Genomic DNA, 21,249 nt, shown 5'->3' on the forward strand with positions numbered 1-21,249 from the left:
AAAAAGTTTTTTTTTTTTTTTTTTTTTTTTGCGCTACGTGGGCCTCTCACTGTTGTGGCCTCTCCCGTCGCGGAGCACAGGCTCCGGATGTGCAGGCTCAGCAGCCGTGGCTCACGGGCCTAACTGCTCCACGGCATGTGGGATCTTCCCGGACCGGGGCACGAACTCATGTCCCCTGCATCAGCAGGCAGACTCTCAACCACTGCGCCAGCAGGGAAACCCGAAAGCAGTCTTAAATACTAGCAATTAGCAAAAAATTAAAGGAAAACAAAATTTGCAATATTTTCAAGAAAAATGAACTACTCTGGGATGAATTTAACAACATTTCTGCAAGACCTATACAAGAAAAACTACAAAACACTACTGAGAGAATTTAAAGATGATGCAAACAAATCAAAGATACCACATGACTGAAAAACTCATATTTCTTACTGAGATAATTACCAACTTATTGGTCTAACACAGATTCAGGGTACTCCCAAACAGGTTTTTGTAGAAATTGACAAGTTGATTCTAAAACTTACAAGGGAAAGGGCCAACAATCACAAAGATGTCTTAAAGAAACATAAAAAGCTAAAAGAGTGACACTGAAAGGATCTACATGGTGGAGTAGAAGGACATGCTTTCACTCCCTCTTGTGAGAACACCACAATCACAACTAACTGCTGAACAATCATCAACAGGAAGACACTGGAACTCATGAAGAAAGATACCCCACATCCAAAGACAAGGAGAAGCCACGGTAAGACGGTAGGAGGGGCGCAAGCACAATAAAATCAAAACCCATAACTGATGGCTGTATGACTCACAGACTGGAGAACACTCAGACCACAGAACTCCACCCACTGGAGTGAAGGTCCTGAGCCTCACATCAGGCTGCCCAACCTGGGGGTCCAGCAACAGGAGGAGAAATTCCTAGAGTATCAGACTTTGAAGACTAGTGGGATTTGATTGCAGCACTTTGACAGGACTGGGGGAAACAGAGACTCCACTCTTGGGGGGCACACACAAACTAGTGTGCGCACTGGGACCCAGGGGAAGGAGTGGTGACTCTATAGGAGACTGAACCACACCTACCTGCTGCTGTTGGAGGGTCTCCTGCAGAGGCAGGGGGTGGCTGTGGCTCACCATGAGGACAAGGACACTGGCAGCAGAAGTTCTGGGAAGTACTCCTTAGCGTGAGCCCTCCCAGAGTCCGCCATTAGCCCCACCAAAGAGCCTGGGTAGGCTCCAGTGTTGGGTCACTTCAGGCCAAACAACCAACAGGGAGGGAACCCAGCCCCACCCATCAGCAGACAAGCGGATAAAGTTTTACTGAGCTCTGCCCACCAGAGCAACACCCAGCTCTACCCACCACCAGTCCCTCCCATCAGGAAACTTGCACAAGCCTCTTAGATAGCCTCATCCACCAGAGGGCAGAGAGCAGAAGCAAGAACTACCATCCTGCAGCCTGTGGAACAAAAACCACATTCACAGACAGACAAGATGAAAAGGCAGAGGGCTGTGTACCAGATGAAGGAACAAAATAAAACCCCAGAAAAACAACTAAATGAAGTGGAGATAGACAACCTACCAGAAAAAGTATTCAGAATAATGATAGTGAAGATGATCCAGGACCTCGGAAAAAGAATGGAGGCAAAGATCGAGAAGATGCAAGCAGTGTTTAACAAAGATCTACTAGAATTAAACAACAAACAAACAGAGATGAACAATACAATAATGAAATGAAAAATACACTAGGAGGAATCAATAGCAGAATAACTGAGGCAGAGAACAGATAAGAGACCTGGAAGACAGGTTGGTGGAATTCACTGCTGCGGAACAGAATAAATACAGAATAAATAAAAAAGAATGAAAAGAAATGAAGACAGCCTAAGAAACCTCTGGGACAACATTAAAGCCAACAACATTCGCATTATAGGGGTCACAGAAGGAGAAGAGAGAGAAAGGACCCGAGAAAATATTTGAAGAGATTATAGTCGAAAACTTCCCTAACATGGGAAAGGAAATAGACACCCAAGTCCAGGAAGTGCAGAGTCCCATACAGGATAAACACAAGGAGAAACACACCGAGACACATACAAATCAAACTGACAAAAATTAAAGACAAAGAAAAATTATTGAAAGCAGCAAGGGAAAAATCAACAAATAACATACAAGGGAACTCCCATAAGGTTAACAGCTGATTTCTCAGCAGAAAGTCTACAAGCCAGAAGGGAGTGGCATGATATACTTAAAGTGATGAAAGAGAAGAACCTACAACCAAGATTACTCTACCTGGCAAGGATCTCATTCAGATTCGATGGAGAAATCAAAAGCTTTACAGACAAGCAAAAGCTAAGAGAATTCAGCACCACCAAACCAACTCTACAACAAATGTTAAAGGAACTTGTCTAAGTGGCAAACACAAGAGAATAAAAGGACTTACGAAAACAAACCCAGAACAATAAAGAAAATGGTAATAGGTATATACATATCAGTAATTACCTTAAAAGTGAATGGATTCAATGCTCCAACCAAAAGACACAGGCTCAGTGAATGCATACAAAAACAAGACCTGGGCTTCCCTGGTGGCGCAGGGGTTCAGAGTCCGCCTGCCGATGCAGGGGACACGGGAAAGAACACTAAATAATGATCAGGGATCAATCCAAGAAGAAGATATAACAATTATAAATATATATGCACCCAACATAGGAGCACCTCAATACATAAGGCAACTGCTAACAGCTATAAAAGAGGAAATCGACAGTAACACAATAATAGTGGGAGATTTTAACACCTCACTTACACCAATGGACAGATCATCCAAACAGAAAATTAATAAGGAAACATAGGCTTTCAATGACACAATAGACCAGATAAGATGTAATGGATATTTATAGGACATTCCATCCAAAAACAGCAGATTACACTTTTTTCTCAAGTGTGCACAATTTACATAATTAGAACAAAAAATTTTAAAATTTGTATAGAGACACAAAAGACCCCAAATAGCCAAAGCAGTCTTGAGGGAAAAAAACGGAGCTGGAGGAATCAGACTGCCTGACTTCAGACGATACTACAAAGCTACAGTAATCAAGACAATACGGTACTGGCACAAAAACAGAAACATAGATCAATGGAAAAGGATAGAAAGCCCAGAGATAAACCCACGCACCTGTGGTCAACTAATCTATGACAAAGGAGGCAAGGATATACAATGGAGAAAAGACAGTCTCTTCAATGAGTGGTGCTGGGAAAACTGGACAGCTACGTGTAAAAGAATGAAATTAGAACACTCCCTAACACCATACACAAAAATACACTCAAAATGAATTAGAGACCTAAATGTTAGACTGGACACTATAAAACTCTAAGAGGAGACCATAGGAAAACCACTCTTTGACATAAATCACAGCCAGAACTTTTTTGATCCACCTCCTAGAGTAACAGAAATAAAACCAAGAATAAATGGGACCTAATGAAACTTAAAAGATTTTGCAAAGCAAAGGAAACTACAGACAAGACGAAAAGACAACCCTCAGAATGGGAGAAAATATCTGCAAATCAATCAACGGACAAAGGATTAATCTCCAAAATATATAAACGACTCATGCAGCTCAATATTAAAAAACAAACAACCCAATCAAAAAATGGGCAGAAGACCTAAATAGACATTTCTCCGAACAGGACATACAGATGGCCAAGAAGCACATGAAAAGCTGCTCAACATCACTAATTATTACAGAAATGCAAAGTAAAACTACAATGAGGTCTCACCTCACACCAGTTAGAATGGACATCATCAGGAAATCTACAAACAACAAATGCTGGAGAGGGTGTGGAGAAAAGGGAACCCTCTTGCACTGTTGGTGGGAATGTAAATTGATACAGCCACTATGGAGAACAGTATGGAGATTCCTTAAAAAACTAAAAATAGAATTACTGTATGACCCAGCAATCCTACTACTGGGCGTATACCCAGACAAAACCATAATTCAAAAAGACACATGCACCCTAGTGTTCACTGCAGCACTATTTACAATAGCCAAGTCATGGAAGCAACCTAAATGCCCATTGACAGACAAATGGATAAAGAAGATGTGGTGCATATATACAATGGAATATTACTCAGCCATAAAAAGGAATGAAATTGGGTCATTTGTATAGATGTGGATGAATCTAGAGACTGTCATACAGAGTGAAGTAAGTCGGAAAGAGAAAAACAAATATCATATATTAACGCATATATGTGGAACCTAGAAAAATGGTACAGATGAACCGGTTTGCAGGGCAGAAATTGAGACACAGATGTAGAGAACAAACGTATGGACACCAAGGGGGGAAAGCAGTGGCGGGTGGGAGTGGTGGTGTGATGAACTGGGAGACAGGGATTGACATGTATACACTGATGTGTATAAAATGGATGACTAATAATAAATAAAAGAGGGACACTACTAGATATTAAGTATTACAGACTTAGAGAATTATTATACCTAATTTCAAAACAGTATATGGCAGCAGCGTAAGGGATAGCCATATAAATCAGCAGAACAGTGAGTCCAGGAATAGAATAATGCACATTAGGTTGACTGATTTTCAAGAAAGGTGCCGAGGTATTTCAGAACTTCCTTCAGCATTCCTTATAGTGAAGACCTGCAGGCAGAAAATTCTCTAAGTTTTTACTTATCTAAAACATGCTTTATTTGGGGACTTCACTGGTGGTCCAGTGGTTAAGACTCTGCACTTACCCTGCAGGGGGCACAGGTTCAATCCCTGGTCAGGGAACTAAGATCCCATATGCTATGTGGCACAGCCAAAAAAATAAATAAATAAAGCATGCTTTATTTGACCTTCATTCTCAAAAGGTATTTTTGCTGAAGAGAGAATGAAGGTTTACAAGCGTTTGGTTTTTTTTTTCTCTCTCAATACTTTAAAGACATCATTCCTTTGGTTTCTGGCCTCTGCTGTTTATGAGAAAAATGAATGCTAATTCATACTGTTCTGTTCTATAAGTAATGTGTCATTTTACCCTAGATGCTTTCAATATTTTCTCTTAATCTTGGTTTTCAAACAGTTTGACTACAATCTCAAGCCTTGCTGTCATTTTCTTTGTATCTGCCCTGTTTTTTGTTGCACTCTGTAAATTTATGTCTTTCACCTCATTTAGTAAATTTTCATTGTCTCTTCATATTCTTATTCTTGTTTTGCCCCTCTTTTGGCCTTTTCTTCTGGCACTCAAATTAGGTGTGTATTAGATATCTTGATATCGTTCCATGTGTCACTGAGGCTCTGTTCACTTTTTTTTTAATTGGAGTATACTTGATTTACAATGTCATGTTAGTTTCAGGTGTACAGCACAGTGATTCAGATTAATATACATACATATATATGTGTATATATTTCTTTTTCAGATTCTTCTCCCTTATACAAAATACTGAGTATAGTTCCCATCTGTTCACTTTTGATTAGTCTTTTTTCTGTTGTCTTCACGTTGGATCTTTTGGTCTGTCTCCAAGTTCACTAACTCTCCTGTTACATGAATCTGCTGTTAAGCCCATCTACTGATTTGGGGGGTGGGGGGTGCTGTTTTTTTCAACTCTAGAATTCCCCACTTTTTTTTTTAATAAATGTATTTATTTTTCTATCTTTGCCTGAGTTGGGTCTTTGTTGCTGAGCGCAGGCTTTCTCCAGTTGCCGTGAGCGGGGGGCTACCCTTCGTTGTGGTGCGCAGGCTTCTCATTGCGGTGGCTTCTCTTGTTGCGGAGCATGGGCTCTAGGTGCACAGGCTTCAGTAGTTGTAGCTCGCCGGCTCTAGAGTGCAGGCTCAGTAGATGTGGTGCATGGACTTAACTGCTCCACAGCATGTGGGATCTTCCTAGACCAGGGCTCAAACCCGTGTCCCCTACATTGGCAGGCAGGTTCTTAACCACTGCGCCACCAGGGAAGTCCCACACCACTTCTTAAAAATAGTTTCTACTTCTCTGGTGAGATTTCCTATTTCTTAATTTATTACAACAAATTTCCCTTTATATTATTGAGCATACTTATGATGTCTGCTTTAAAATCCTTATATTCTAGGGACTTCCCTGGCCATCCAGTGGTTAAGACTCCACGCTTCCACTGCAGGGGGCACAGGTTCAATCCCTGGGCAGGGAACTAAGATCCCACATGCCACACGGCCAAAAAAAAAAAAAGGCATAAAAAATCCTTATATTCTAATTCAGTGTCTCAATTGTGTTGAGGTCAGATTTCATTTATTGCCTTTTCTCTTGGACAAAATTCACATTTTCCTGTTTCTTTGTATGTCTCGATTTTTTTCACTATATCTTGGACATTCTGAATGATTTGTAGAGATTCTGAATTATTTTGTGGTTCTCTGAAGAATACTGATATTTCTACTGCAACAAGCAGTTAACTCAGCTGAAGTCAAACACCAAACTGTTTTTCCTTTCATGGGCAACAGTTGAAGTATCTGTTCAGATCTTTTGGATTTACCTGGACTGCCTGAAAACAGTCTCATGAATGCCCAGTTCAGGGGTCAGGTGATGATATGGGTGAGTTTATAAACAAAATTTAGAGCTCCCCTTTGTGATTCTGTCATTTCCTTACTCACTTTCCAGCTGCTGAGGTCACTCCAAATCCTGCTCTCGAAAATCCTATTTAAGCTTTAGCTTGGCCTGCATATTGGAGTAATAAATGTGATACACATAGGAAATTCATGCAGTGCCATTCCCCTTTTCCAAACAGATACTCCTCCAGTTTCTGCCTGCTTTTGGTTGTTCTGCATTTTATTCAAGTGGTTAAACTTCCATCTTTTTGACAGATTATAATTGTTACCACAGAAGGGTTGTTCAAAAAGGTGGTACTCCTTCCTTACCAGAATCAATGGTAATTCAGTTGGGAGAGGTAAAAATGGTACTAGAAGAATTGGATATCCATATGGAAAAAGTGAATCTTAACCCTCCCCTCACACAAAAATTAATACAAAATAGGGCTTCCCTGGTGGCCAGTGGTTGAGAGTCCGCCTGCCGATGCAGGGGACACGGGTTCGTGCCCTGGTCGGGGAAGATCCCACATGCCGCGGAGCGGCTGGGCCCGTGGGCCATGGCCGCTGAGCCTGCGTGTCCAGAGCCTGTGCTCCACGACGGGAGAGGCCACAACAGTGAGAGGCCCACGTACCGCAAAAAAAAAAAAATTAACACAAAATAGATCAGAGATCTAAATACAAAAGCTGAAACTATAAATCCCAGAAAGAAAATCTTTGTGACCTTGACGTAGACAAAGATTTCTTATGACACAAAACGCATCAATCATGAAATTATAAACGGATAAACTGGACTTCATCAAAATTAAAAACTTCTCCTCTAGAACAGACATCATTAAACAATGAAAATGCAAGTCTCAGACTAGAAGATATTCTGAACATGTGTAATTGACCAAGTACTTTTATACAGAATATATACGGAACTTTTATATCTCAATAAAAAGAAGACAAGGGCTTCCCTGGTGGTGCAGTGGTTGAGAGTCCGCCTGCCGATGCAGGGGACGTGGGTTCGTGCCCCGGTCCGGGAAGATCCCACATGCCGCGGAGCGGCTGGGCCCGTGAGCCATGGCCGCTGAGCCTGCACGTCCGGAGCCTGTGCTCCACAACGGGAGAGGCCACAACAGTGAGAGGCCCGCGTACCGCAAAAATAAATAAATAAATAAATAAAAAGAAGACAAGCCAGTTCTTAAATTGGCAAAAGATTTGGAAAGACACATCCTGAACACTACCTGAATACCCAATGAACACATAAAAAAATGGTCAACGTCATTAGACACCAGTAAAGTACAAATTAAGACCACAAAGAGATAGAAATATCCACTAGAACAGTTAAAATTCAAATAATTAATAGTTCCAAGTGTTGACAAGGATATGGAGAATTGCAACTCTCATACATTCCTGAAGGGAACATAAAATCATATAAATACTTTGGAAAACAGTTTGACAGTTTCTTATAAAATTGAACAATTACTGTGTGATCCAGCAATTCCACTTCCTAGATACTTAACCCAAAGATTGCATACAAATGTTCACGGCAGCTTTATTTATAATGGCTTCAAACTGGAAACAATCCAAATGTCAATCAACATATGAATGGATAAACAAATTATAATATATAAATACAGATACAGAAACACCAGGGAATTCCTTGGTGGTCCAGTGGTTAGGACTCTGCGCTTCCACTGCAGGGGGCACAGGTTCCATCCCTGGGTGGGGAACTAATATCCTGCAAGCCATGTGGCGCAGCAAAAAAAAAAAAAAAAAATGAATTTCATTCCATAGAAATACCATAATACTGATGCACACTAAAATAGGAGTTAATGTCAAAAACATAATACTAAGAAACCAGATACAAAACAGTACATACTGTATCATTTCATTTATATGACCTTAGAGAAAACAAATCTATAAAGTCAAAAAGCACAACAGTGGTTGCCTAGGGTTGGAGGGGAAGGGATAGAAAATGACTGAAAATGGGACAAGAGAACTTACTGGGGTAAAGGGAGAGAATGGGGAAGAAGCTATATCTGAGAAGAATTGATCAAGAATTTTACAAAACTGGTAAAAATATATCAAGCCATGATTCAACCCTACAAAAGGATGAACAGTATGCATTATAAAAAAATATATAAGCCTAGGCACACCATAATAAAACTACTGAAAATCAAAAAGGGAAAGTCTTAAACGGAGTCAAAGAGGTAAGTTCCTTTTAAAGGTGTAGAAGTAAGTCTGATAGCTAACTTGTAAGGAAAAACAGTAGAGACCAGAAGACAATGGAATTATACCCTCAAAAGGATGGGAAAACCAAACTATCGATCCATAACTGACAAAACTACCCTTCATCAATGGAGATGAAATGAAGACTTTTTTCAGATATATGAAAAATTATGAGAATCTGTCCTCAACAAATCCATATTCAAATAAATACTGAAGGGCATTCTTCAGGCAGAAGGAAAATGATCCCACCAATGGAAGCTAGGAGAGGAAGGAATGAAAAGTCACAAAAAAAGGTAAATCTACAATAATGGTAACGTCTTAGGGGATTTTAAACATCTAGAAAATATAAAATAATAGCAAAATATGAAAACATGAGTGTAAATGTAAGGCAATGATAGATTTGATAAATCAAGAATATAGAACAGAGGGGGGAAATGAAATTTTTTAAAAAATCCAACAGAAAGCAAAAAAGAAAAATAATGAGACAAATAATAAGATGGTAAATATCAAATCAACATATTTTTAATTGTTAATATGTTAGTAATTATATTAAATAAAGAAGGGCCAATTGCAGGGATCTGATTTCTAACCACTTGACTCTTCAGGACCCCAAGACCTCATCTCTTGAGGCTGTATGCCTCTAAAACTCAAGCCTCGGGACTTGCCTGGTGGCACAGTGGTTAAGAATCCGCCTGCCAATGCAAGGGACACGGGTTCGATCCCTGGTCCAGAAAGATCCCACATGCCGCGAAGCAACTAAGTCCATTCGGCCCAACTACTGAGCCTGCACTCTAGAGCCCACGAGCCACGACTACTGAAACCCGCGCCCCTAGAGCCCGTGCTCCGCAACAAGAGAAGGCACCGCTTGCCACAGCTAGAGAAAGCCCGTGCACAGCAACGAAGACCCAATGCAGCCAAAAATAAATTAATTAAAAAAAAAACAAAACTCAAGCCTCTTTATTACTGAGACCTGTATCTCCTTACTCTCAGTATAGCAGTTTGATCAGCCTGCAGGCTTACTGCTCTTTTCTTCCAGCACTTTGTTTCTGGACCCTGGGGACTTTACTTTTTTATATATATGTTTGTAGGAGAAGTTATTTTAGGTTATCTTTTCCTCCATTATGCAAAAACAAAAAATCTTACCTGCCCAGTGTTCTTCTTTTAATTTAGGTCTCACCAAGCAAGCACAGTAGTCATTTGCATTTTAAAGTATTTTATTGCTAATTGCTGTAGGGAACTAGGCAGTGCCTAGCAAAAGTAATGAAGATGAAGAATGTATTAGGACAGCAGTGACGAATTACCATACAAACTGAGAGGTTTAAAACAACTGAAATTTATCCTCTCTCAGTTCTGGAGATTAGAAGTCTGAAATCAAGGTAGCAGCAGGACCATGCTCCCTCTGAGGACTTGAGAGAAGGCTCCCTCTTTCCCTCTTCTTAGTTTCTAGTGGTTGCCGAAAATCCTTTGTGTTCTTTGGTTTGCAGCTGCGAAATTCCAATCTGTTTCCATCATCACATGGCCAGAATCTTCCCTTAGTGTGTGTGCTCTCTGCGTCTCTGTATTCAAATCTCCTTCTCCTTTCTCTTATAAAGATACCAGACACCGGATCAGGACCCACCCTAATCCAGTATGACCTCATCTTAACTTGGATAAAATCTTCAAAAACCTTATTTCCAAATAAAATCATATTCACAAATAACAAGGGTCAAAGACTTAAACATGTTTTGGGGCAGGGGGGACACAATTCAACCCACACCAGAGACTGTCTCTAAATTTAAGAAGCTGTACAGAGTTCTAATAATTTCTATCCATATTCTGCAGGTCTGGGTTTCTGGAAGTCCCTTGGGCCTCCTGTTTGCTTCATTTCTCTGTGAGTAGTGCTTTTTAAATGACCCTGGCACTCTGAACTTACAACTCCTATAAAGCCCTCTCTACAAAAATTTATCTTTCCAGGTAACAGGCTTGATGGTGTAGTTAGAATAAATTCCTATCCTCCTTCAGCGCAGGGATCAAATCTTTATAATTCCCTAAAACCAGAATAGGGACTGATACCAATAAACTAGAAAGCATTCAAGTTACCCTCATTTCAGCTGTGTTATCTGTTTTTCATGGGACCTCCTGATTAGGTGATTACCTTTTAACTGAGCTCCTCTGCCATGTAAGAAAGATCTCCTTATCGCTTTTCCTCACACCCCACATCCTTGTTTTCCTCTGAGACTACTTGATTGACTTCTGAGAGCAGAACCACTTTACAAAATATGCATTAGTGAAATTGCGTTCAGGTCATCATGCTTTACATTTTTGCTTGGTGTAGTATTTCCAAAGGAAACCACAACTTCTTTAAAAGTTATATGATTACAACTTCGTGAATGCAAATCAGTCTTCCCCCAACATCCTTTTCTCAATTGGTCGTTATCTATCCTCAGTGGTACATTAGCTATTGTGCTTTTTTTTTTTTTTTTAGAGTCGTCAGGGCTTATTTTATTTCATTTTATTTTATTTTTTTGGCTGCGCATGCTGGATCTTCATTCCCCGACCAGGGATTGAACCCGCGTCCCCTACACTGGAAGCATGGAGTCTTAACCACTGGACTGCCAGGGAAGTCCCTGTGCTCTTTTGTAAGGAGAAAAATTTTACCTTATTTATTCCTTCCAGGTTCTACCTCCATTTTGTTGTGCCCTTTGTATTTTCTTATAAAAATTATTTGAGGGGGCTTCCCTGGTGGTGCAGTGGTAGGGGGTCCGCCTGCCAATACAGGGGGCGTGGGTTCGTGCCCCGGTCCGGGGGGATCCCACGTGCCGCGGGGCGGCTGGGCCCGTGGGCCATGGCCACTGGGCCTGCGCATCCAGAGCCTGTGCTCCGCGGCGGGAGAGGCCACAGCGGTGAGAGGCCCGTGTACCGCAAAAAAAAATTAAATAAAATTATTTGAAATATTCTAAAAGTAAAAATCAAGTAAAACTAACTCCTATATACCTATCATACAGCTTAAGAAATAACACATTGCCAAATATAGCTTAAACACACTATAAATTCTTCCTTAATGACATTCTTCCTCTCTTCCCCTCCTCCACTACAAGTAAATGCCACTAGTTATCTCCACAACTAATTACTACCTGGAAACTGATGTTTATGATCCCCATGTTCAATTTTATACTTTTAATAAATTATATTGTGTTCTACAACATATTTTTAAACTTTAATTTGGTATTATACCTGTTAGAGATTACTCTGCAATCTTTTTTTTTGCTCAAACTATGACTGTGAGGTTCATCATACTGATACATATTTCACTTCATTATTTTAATACCTTCTTCACTTTTTCATTCTGAGAGTATGCAACGATTCCTATACTCATTCATCTACTGATGGACATTAAGTTAGTTTCCATGTATTTGCAATTATAAACAATGCTATTTGAATAACCCATAAATGGATCACAACTAGTTTTTTCTTCCCTTTCTTTGAACAGCCTTATTGAGATATAATTCACATACCAGAAAATATGCCTTTTAAACTGCACAGTTCAGTTTTTTAGAATATTCACAACCTATGCAGCCATCACAAGTATCTAATTCCAAATATTTTCATCATGCCCCCCAAAACCCCATGTCTACTCCAAAAAAAAAACCCCATACCCACTCCCCGTTCTCCCCTGTCCCACTGCCTGGCAACCACTAATTTACATTCTGTCTCTATGGATTGCCTATTCTGGATACTTTATGTAACCAGACTCATACAGTATGTGGCCTTTTGTGACTGGCTTCTTTCGCTAAGCATACGTCTTCAAGGTCCATCCATGTTGTAGCATGTACATTAATGTGATTGTAGTGATGATTTAATGGGTGTATCCATATACCAAAACATATCAAACTATGATTTAATTATATGTAATTTGCTGTAGTTAATTATAACACAATAAAGCTGTCCAAAAAATAGGCAAAAGATTTTAATAATGCTCCACCAAAGGAGATATACATATAGAAAATAAATACATGAAAGATGCTCTACATCACTGGTCCTCAGAGAAATGCAATTAAAACTACAATGAGGGAATTCCCTTGTGGTCCAGTGGTTAAGAATTCGCCTTCCAATGCAGGGGATGTGGGTTCGATCCCTGGTTGAGGAACTAAGATACCACATGCCCGGGGGCAACTAAGCCTGTGTGCCGCAGCTAGAGAAGCCCTTGTGCCACAACAGAGACCCAGCAGAGCCAAAATTTTTTTTTAAAAGTTTTTTTAAACTACAGTGAAACATCAATATACACTGATAGAATGGAAGAGTTAAATTTAAACTACTAACATCATCAAGAGCTGATGTGAATGTAGAATAACTAGAACTGTCATGTGCTGCGGATAGGAAAACAAATGCAATAGCCACTTTGGAAAAAAGTTTGGCAGTATTTTAGAATGTTAAACATACACTTATCATATGACCTAGTAGTTTCATTCCTAGGTAGTCACCCAGCAAAAATAAAGATCTACGACCTGTAGGCAAATGGTTAGAGCAGCTATATTGCTAATAGCCAAAGCCTGGAAACAACGCAAATGTCCATTAACTGGCTAATGGATAAACAGATTATGGTACATATGTATAATGGAGTACTACTCACACATAAGAAGGAATAAACTACTGATACATGCAACAACGTGGATGAATCTTAAATTCATTATGCTAAGTTAAAGAAGACAGGCATAAAAGGTATACAGAATTCTATTAACATGATGTTCTCAAAATGCAAACCTATAGTGGCAGATATCAGATCAGCAATTGCTAGAGGATAGGTATGGGGTCTGAGAATTGATAAAGGAGCATGACAGAACTTTATAAACTTACAGAAATACTCTATATCTTGATTATGGTGGTAGTTTACAACTGTTTACATTTATCAAAGCTCTAAGAACTATATTCCTAATAAAAGTGAATTTTACCATATATAAATTAAGCTTCAATAAAACCGACTTTTTTAAAAAAGCAGCAGCAGAAAAAAAATAAAAGACATTACATACAGGAGAACAAAGATAAGAATGACTCCAAATATCTAACTAAAAACCTCCACTCTCCCTGGATCAATAGATTTTGACTTACTGGGAGCTGGAAGGGAAGGTGAGGGCTTGGTTGGGTGGTCTTGGAGCCATGCAGTTTCCAAAACAGAAAAGTCTCTAAGATCCAGATCTTCAGACCCTTTGAGCCACCGACCCCGCTGATAGTTCTGGACCCTCTGTCAGAGAAGTGCACATGTACACAAAGTTTTGTACTCAAGTTCCTCTCTCCTCCACTTCCCTACCCTCCAGTTCATCCCTGGATCTCTGCTCCCTGGCCTGAGGGTTTAGACTCATTAAAGGCAGTCCATTCACTCACATCAATTCTGTGACCCACAGTCGTCACAGCATCTTAGCTCTGGAAGGTTCTCAGAAATCAACTTGGTTTACCCCTTCATCTTAAGGAGAAGCTTATGTTCTAGATGAAAAAAATTGCCTGAGGTCACATAGGGAATTAGTATTTTTTTGGCACAAAACGTGGTTCCTTTAAGATTAATTTTGCAGGTACATTCTCGCACATTTTCTTTTGCACACAAATGCCCTCGTGGGCTTCTCCCATGTGTTCTGTTTCTTTGTCTGTCTTTTCCTACTCATCTCCTACATTTCCCTGTCCAAAACTGATTGTCATTTTGGGTCCAGTTCTCAGGCCCCTCCTTCTATGGTCACATGCCGCTACTCCCACTGTTCTCAAAACACTTAACCTTAAGCCCCAAGTGAGGTTGAGGTCAGAGCTGACTCTAAAGAGGAGTGGAGTAGTGGGGATTGATGCTTTGAAAGATGTGGAAGAAGAGACAAGATTCCAAACATCTAAGGCAAGGAACTGGATGTGACAGAGGTAAGGAAGGAAAGGGCCAAGTCGGCCATAATACAAGACATGAGTCACACCTATACATTAACTAAAAACATTTTCAAGTTAAAAAAACACTAACAGGGATTCTCTGGTGGCGCAGTGGTTGAGCGTCCACCTGCCGATGCAGGGGACACGGGTTCGTGCCCTGGTCGGGGAAGATTCCACATGCCGCGGAGCGGCTGGGCCCGTGAGCCATGGCCGCTGAGCCTGCGTGTCTGGAGCCTGTGCTCCGCAACGGGAGAGGCCACAACAGTGAGAGGCCCGCGTACCGCAAAAATAAATTAATTAATTAAAAAAAATAAATTAAAAACAAATAGTATGAAGGATCCAAGGGCCAAGAATAAATAAGGCAAAGAACAACTTGGTATAGGGAGTAAGGGAAGCAGTTAACCTATTGGATATTGTCTTATTTTAGCACTAAAGTACTTAAAACACTGCTATATGTGCAGAGCTAGACACATGCGATAGACTAGAAAAGGTCAAAAACAAAACACATATATATTGAAGCTATATGGGAACATGACATTATCCAATCTGTGAGGAAAGGATGTCATATTTCAGGGGTTGGCAAAGTTTTTCTGTTAAGGGCCAGAGAGTAATATATTAAGCTTTGAAGCCCATATAGTAAGTCTCTGTCACAACTACTCAACTCTGACGGTGTAGCACAAAAACAGCCAGACAACAAGTAAACAAATGGATGTGCCTGTGTTCCAACAGAATTTTATTTACAAAAACAGATGGTGAGCCAGATTTGGCCCATGAGCCAAGGTTTTCTCAACAGCAACGGAACAATTAACGAGTTCTAGTAAAAGCTATTTATCACATCATACACAAACTAAGTTTCAGGTGAACTAAATTTCTACTGTGAAAAAAATAATGCTTGACAATATAAATTATATTCAGGACACGTTATTTTTTCACAATAAAAATTATTTTAGGGCTTCCCTGGTGGCGCAGTGGTTGAGGGTCCGCCTGCCGATGCAGGGGATGCGGGTTCGTGCCCCGGTCCGGGAGGATCCCAAGTGCCGCGGAGCGGCTGGGCCCGTGGGCCAAGGCCGCTGGGCCTGTGCATCCAGAGCCTGTGCTCCACAGCGGGAGAGGCCACAGCAGTGAGAGACCCTCATACCGCAAAAAAAAAAAAAAAAATTATTTTAATATAAAACATCCAAAAAATTAAGCCAAATAAATTATTTTAACTCCCTGTTGATCAAGAGTTTTATATGTATAACTGATTCACTTTGCTGTACACCTGAAACTAAATCAACTATACTCCAATAAAAAATTTGTAAAAATTGAATATCAAATTGAACTCTGAAATAAAAAAAAGAATTTTCCTACTTTTTATGTTAACTCAAAAAGATATAAAATCTTACCAATTTTCTTCCTGTATGCCTGTGTGCCCATACCCTCATCTGTGAATGACCTTCCTATAACTTTAGAAAGCATTTCAGTGTCTTCTCTAAAATTCTTAACTCAGTGCTCATTTTGAAGCTATGCTACTAATGTATCTGAGTAGGATCCTATGGGGCCTTCCCAGCAGATTCTCCCCTCCCCCATGTCCTCCACCTGCCTCTAGTTTGTAGAAAAGCTTCAGCCTCCTAGGCCTTCCCCAAGTCCCAAAGAACAAAATTTAATCAGAAGTGAGAAAAAACAGAAACAAAGGAAAACAATCAAGCAAGACAAAATAATAACAGTTCAGCCATAAAACAAAGTCAAGGACCTTTAGCTCCTCCTTAAGGGAGGAACTCAGATAATGTTCTGAGCTATATCCTTTGCACTCTTTTGCAGATGCTGAAACCCACACCAGGTGGAAGAAGTTAACTGCATGCTGACCCAGACCAGTTGGAACCAGAAGATTTAATGATATCGACTCCCAATTACCTCACCAACAACCAATTAGAAGAATGTCCATGAGCTGACCATACACCCCGCAACCCTCTCTCTCTCATCCTGTCTTTAAAAACCTTTCCCTGAAAGCCATCAGCGAATTTGGGCCTTTTGAGCATTACCTACCTTGACTGCTTGTTCGGTGCGTGCAGTAAATGCTGCACTTTCCTTCACCACAACCCAGTGTCAGTAGATTGGCTTTACTGGGCACGGTGGAGCAAATACAAGTTCGCTTTGGCAACACTAATACAACTGCTTCAGCCTTCTCAATCCCCACTTCCTTGAGAACTACAAATCTTAAAGCGACTCAAATTAAACGACGGCCATTTCTTACAAGTAAGACACTTAGCTGCTTTGGCTGTTTAACTACTTCTACTTTTTAGAAAAATAGAAATAAACCTCTAGAACTGGACTGAAGTCCTTCGGGTATCCATACTTCAAAGTGGACTTTAAAACTCCCTGAAATTGGTATAAAATTTCTATGCGTCATATTCGAGTCAACAACTGGGACAAGAGCTTACATTTTTGTAGCGCTTTATACCGCGCTTCAAGTTGCTCAGGAGTCTTTTCCACACTGTCAAGGACAGGTAGAAAGTTTCTGACAGTGTTGGTGATGGAGAGCCGGATATAATTACGAAAGAGGTCGGGAGAGTCGAGTACGCTCAGGGGAGGTGTAAGCACGGCAGGGTCGGAGGGTCGCTACTGGGGAGGGAAGGAACTGAGAGACACCGCGAAAGAAGAGGAAAAGGGAGCGTCAGGAGGAACCTCCCTCCAGGGGCGACAGAATAGGGGCGGGCGCGTTGTCTCTGAGACGCGAGGAAAACGACGTGACAGAAGAACCTAGAGGCTGCGAGGAAGCGAACAGAGGGGCTGCCTCAGGGAGGGAAGCAGCCCGGCTGAAGACCCCCACCTCGAGGCGGCTTGTTTGACTCAGCGTCCCTGCACCTCGGCCGCCCTTATCGTCCTTCTCCCCTCAAGGTCACTCACCACCGAGTTTGTCGACTCCAGCAAGACGCCCAGCTCCACTCCTCACCTCACGAACTCCCGGCGCCACAAATTCAAATATGAGTTCCAGCGTCCCGCAGCCCGGAAACTCTCCCAGAGTGAAGGACGGATGGACCAATCGAAGCCCGGCTGGCTATAAATGTAAAAGAAGGTGGGCGGGGCGAAGGGATGGGGTGGGACCAAACAGCGTTACCACGACGACGGCTTCGGGTGGGCGGGCTGTGGTGACAATGGCCAGAGGGCGAGACTCGGCGGGAAAATCGGTCCTGTTAGGTGGTCCAGGTGGTTTGGGGCTGAGGCCGTCTCCTCAAGAGTAACCGTGGGCCTGTTCTACGGTCACGCCACCGGCCTCCGTTTCCTTTAGGCTTCTCTCTCACCAAACGACTTTCCTGTCCAGTTATAAAGTGAAAGCTGTTTCCCCAAGGTAAGCGTGTAGTACCACCACCCCTTGTTGGGTAAGGGGTAACGGAAACTTGAGTCCACTTTGTTACCCGGGGAGCGGGTACTAAAAACAGAAAAAGGTGAAAATTTGGATTTCTAAACATTTAGTAATTTCTTACCGTGTGAATTTTTACTGTATCGTGCACATTTAGTAGTCTTTAAATATTGGGTGCAACTTGAGTTACAATTAAATTTACCATTCTAGTTCTTTCTGACCCCAAAATTCCATCTGACCGGTTAACGAACAAAGACCTGAATTTTTTAATTTTCTGTAACAGTCTCAAAGATTCTCTACCTTAAGTTTTTAATCTCACCTAAATCTGAAGGCGGGTGGTAAAATGGGCAGGTGCTTTGAGTCCAAACCGTTAGAAGAATCAAACTAATTCAGCTGAGGCTCCTCCTTTCTTAGATCATCACTTGAATCTAAAATAATTGAAACCAGATGCCGAACATGGTTCAATGTGTATCTCATTAAATGCTGATGGTCTCACAGAGGTCTCATTTAGGAAAGAAAGTAAACAGTGTTGAAATGATGGGGGAGAAATAAGGCTTTCTACAGACAAGTCGTTCTTAGAAAAAAAAAACCTTACAGCTTTGAAACACATCTTGTAACAAACCACAAAGTTGTTGTTAAATTCTTGTCTCCAAAATCTAAAAGAAAACTTCAGCAGAACTTACTGGCTTATCAAGTAGAATTTCTTCCTCTAGACTTAAGGCAGAGAAGCATTTATGAAAGCTTAGATCTATATGTGTTTAGATACCTGCCAATCCTTCTCTTAAAATTCCATCTTCAAAACCCCCTGCTAATGAACCAGCCAGCTGCATCTTCATCTGGAGAGTCAACTGGGGAAAGAGTCTCTTCCAAACTCTCTCAGTCTGTTGACAAAATTCATTTCCTTGCAGCCATTTGAAGTCCCATTTTCTTGGCAACTGACAACAGGGGACCATTTTTAGCAACTAGAGACCATTCTCAGGTCCTTACCAAATGACCTGTCATAAACAGTTACTGTTGTTACTGTTGACTTCTCAAGGTCAGCAGGAGAATCTCCCTCCCACTTAAAATCTCTTCTAATGGCTTTTAACTCTGCACATGATTAGGTCAGACCCAGTCAGAATAATCTCCCTTTTTAGTAACTCACAGTCAGATGATTAGGGACCTCAACTACATCTGCAAAATCTCTTCTATATAACGTAATACTTGTTAGAATGACAGTCCATCATATTTACAAGACTCAATCACAATTGAAGGGAGGGGTTTGCACAGGGCATATACCTAAAAGGGAGGGACTCTTAGGGGCCATCTCAGAATTCTACCCACCTATAGCCCCTCACTTGTGTCCCATAGATTCTGATCTGTGGATTGAGAATAACACTCCATTTTCAAAACTGTTATAAGCTTTAAGTGAGTGCTTTTCACTCAGAAAAAAGTACCACCAGTGTTATGTTCACATTGTTAAAAAAAAAAAAAGAACAAGCCCAAACTGAGTCACTCACTTGTGCTAAACCCACATCAGCAAATCAAGACTTAATATCTAACTTAATTGTAGTTTCAGCTTCTCCCAGGAATGTGACTTTTAACTAGTTTATCTGAAATTACCTGATCAGCTCTGGTGAGGTAATCTGCATGATAAACACCCCCCTTCTCCAAAGGATGGTGACATACCTGAACCCATCTACTTCCTTCCCAGCCCCCTCCCCCTTCTGCCTATAAAAGTCTTTGAAGCTCTTTGAAGCTCCTGTCTGCTAGATGGGATGCTGCTGGAGTCATAAATTGTTGAATAAATCCAATTATATCCTCAAATTTACTCAGCTGAATTTTTTTTTTTAACAATATTAATCCTCATTGGGTTCCACTGTGATATAGCCTTGTCCTAAGTTCCTGTCTGCTGTGGAAGCTTATGATAAGGAACTCTGATGCATCTCCCTGTTACTGTATCTTTAGCCACACTGAATCAATAAAGTGCTTTTAAAATTTTTAGCACATAGCTTCAATTTCTGTTCCAGGATTTAGTGTGACACTTCAAAGCACTTGGAGGGGCTGCTTTCTAGTGGATCCATCTGGAGGCCTGCAAGCAACACATTTGGGGCTTCTGCTGTCTATAACCCAGCCCTCCAAGGTAGCAGAGCATGATAACACATCCTGAGTCCCACATGGTGGGGTGACAACCACTGTTGGTACCTGAGATTTTAGGTGGTAGTATAAGCAGGTACAGTAGGGGGTCCCTGGAGAAAGAGTACCAGGCAAGGCTTTCTTGACATAAGAGAAGTGGCCTAAGCTGTTTTGTGACCTAAATCTGGCCACAATGCCTGCCCTGGAACAGGTCTCAGTAATCATTGATATTAAGGGAAGTAAGGGAATGCAAGAACAAAGGAAAAGCAGTCAAGTAAAACAGTTCAACTATGAAACAGAGTCCTAGTTCCTCCTCAAGGGATGTACATAACAATCTGATACGGTCTTCGTTGACCCTCGTGACTTCAATCAACTAAAGCTTGGACTCTGTTGACTGTGGCCCGAATTCTATGCTGAATTCTCCACTGCTCAAGCCCCTTCATGAATACCCATGTACCTTTAGCTTAAAACTTCCCCAAATTTGCTGTTGGGAGAGACACTGCTTTGGCAGAGATCACTGGTGTTCTCCTTACTTGCTGCAAGAAATAATAAATGCTTCCTTCTCCCTAACTTTGGCTTGGTTGTGACTTTTGGCTCAATACCCACCAAGAGGTGAACCCACTTTTGGGGTCACAATAGACAGATTATTCTGTTTTTAATTGCAATTTATTAATATGTTTTAGAAATATATATATCACTATTCAAACCCATGATTATAGGGCATGAGCAAGGCTAAAGTAGGAATTAAAAATTTTTTTAAGTTCGTTGATTAGAGAAAATATTTTTTAAATAATAGTACAAATGGCTAGGATATGGCGAAAATCAAGATGGTGTTACTCTAATTTGGGAATCATTGGCATATGAGAAACTGGCTGGTGACTAAGCAGTGGATGAAGTAGTGGATTCAGTAGATATAGAATAAATTATGCTAACCGAGTCAGGCTCCAAGAGCCCCTTCGTTCTCAGGAACGTGAACAAAAAGAAGCCCACCATGTTCCAAGCCTACCACGTGCAGGCAGTGGAGTGCATGGTATTCACGCCCTACTAAGCAAGCCTCAAACCGTGGGGGTCTACAAGCAGGAGTGTGATGGGAGAAGGTGGAGCCTTGTGGGGGCGTGGCTAATCCACCTGCGGATGCGTGTGGGGGCGTGGCTGGCGAAGGGCGGGTCCTAGC

The 21,249-nt window shown here is 41.1% G+C and overlaps 1 protein-coding gene across 1 annotated transcript in view; it reads left to right on the top strand.

Annotated features, from left to right (window-relative positions):
* The window catches only part of VAC14 (VAC14 component of PIKFYVE complex), a 168,604-nt gene that overhangs the window by 54,975 nt on the left and 92,380 nt on the right, over window positions 1-21,249 (top strand). The gene's annotated exons all lie outside the window — the stretch shown is intronic.

The sequence above is a fragment of the Neophocaena asiaeorientalis genome, unplaced genomic scaffold, assembly GCF_003031525.2.
Source record: "Neophocaena asiaeorientalis asiaeorientalis breed wild unplaced genomic scaffold, Neophocaena_asiaeorientalis_V1.1 scaffold40, whole genome shotgun sequence".
NCBI lineage: Eukaryota > Metazoa > Chordata > Mammalia > Artiodactyla > Phocoenidae > Neophocaena > Neophocaena asiaeorientalis.